We start from the raw sequence: 1,642 nt of genomic DNA, 5'->3' as shown, positions 1-1,642 counted from the left end.
CCATTGCTTCCCGAGGGTGCCTGCCACCCCCAAAGGCGCCTGCCGCCCCCAGGGGTGCCCGTCGCCCCCAGGGGTGCCTGCTGCCTCCAAAGGTGCCGGTTGCCCCCGAGGTGCCCGTGGCCCCTGGGAGCGCCAGGAGCCCATCTGAGGGGCTGGAGCTGGGAGACGCCAACGTCGCCCTCCTGCCCCCTCGAGCTGCTGCCGCCCGGTGGCCTGAACCTTACAATTTTAGCTTTTTTCTATTAAAAACAAACAACCTTTTTTTAATTAAATAAAAGACGAAATGGACAAATCCCTGTTTTAGATGATCTGTGTAACTGACTGGGTTTTGTGTTTCTTAACTGCATGGTATTCCTGCGAGGGGTTTTATAGCACTTTTTAAATTTCTCTTTAAGATTTTGGTCCAGATTTCTACTGCTCGCGCCTGTCTGTCTTTGCTTTTTCCTTGCCTCCTCCAAGTTTGTAAACTCGCTCCATTTTATACCTGATGTTGAGACCCAACCCCACGTTGTACATAGCTGCGGGAACAATCATAGGGAACAAACACCATCTGGACTCTCTCCACCATTAGTTGTTTTTACTTCAAAGAAAATTTAAAAGAAGTATAAAAGGAAGCCAGGAAAAGGCTTGAGGATATTACGAAGGACAGAAACAAATCCAGCCCTGCACCAAGTCAGCTCCTGCTGCCCACGCTGCCCGCACCACCCGGCATGTCTCTTCTCGGTCGTCTGTCTAACACCATTGGATTCAATAAAGTTATCTCCTGTACCGCCTGGCTGCTGGTCCTGTGTCCGGGAGAGCGCCGGCCTGTCCCTGCCGGGGGGGGTCAGGGCGCTCGTGCCGCGTCTCTGCCCCCATCCGCGGTGGTCAGGGTTTGCCCTCCTGCAAAACCTGGGGAGGGGGCCTTTGCAGAAACACTCCTGGTTTGGAAGCTCCTCTGCTTTGCAAGATGCTGGGAGCGGTTTTATCGGTCGGGGACCCCACGATCGTTCTCCTGTGAGGTCTGGAGCGTGCAGAAACGCTCCTGGTTTGGAATCCTGGCAGTGCTGCAGGGCACTGGAGGCGGGAGATCCCTCGCCCGCGGGCAGATCCTACCTGGAGCGTGCAGGGAGGAGCGGGGGGCTCGGGGCGGGTGGGCATCCCCGCTGGGCCCCTTTCGCCCCCGTTGTCCCTCGGGCGGCGGCGGGGTGCTCGGCCCTGCGGCGGGGCGTGGGGGTGGGGACAAGGCTGCAGACACCAGCCGAGGGGAAGGGACGTCCTGGTCCCGCGTCCCACTCTGCGGGGAGCGATGCTGGAGCGGGGACAGATGCTCCAGGAGCCGTTAATTAATGAGGGGCTGGTGAGGAGCTGTAACAGGCTGCAGTGGCGACGGCAAGGCCAGGAGAGGGCACTTCCCATCGCTTCCCTGCTCCTGTCCCGCGGGTGCGTTCAGACAAGTTCATCACCAGTGGGTGCAATCCTGAAGGGCAGCCCTGGAGAGCGGGGCTGGTTCTGGGGAGCCGCAGCCCCCCCTCCGCAGAGGGGCCCTGTGCTGCCCAGCCTGTGCCCGCTCCGTGGCCCTGCGCAGGCAGGATGTGCAGGCAGGACACGCAGGCAGGACACGCAGGCAGGGCACGCAGGCAGGGCGCGCCGGCGGGGCGGC

The sequence above is a fragment of the Egretta garzetta genome, unplaced genomic scaffold (genome assembly GCF_000687185.1).
Source record: "Egretta garzetta isolate BGI_Z169 unplaced genomic scaffold, ASM68718v1 scaffold202, whole genome shotgun sequence".
Taxonomy (NCBI): domain Eukaryota; kingdom Metazoa; phylum Chordata; class Aves; order Pelecaniformes; family Ardeidae; genus Egretta; species Egretta garzetta.
Note: the sequence above shows the minus strand (reverse complement) of the source record.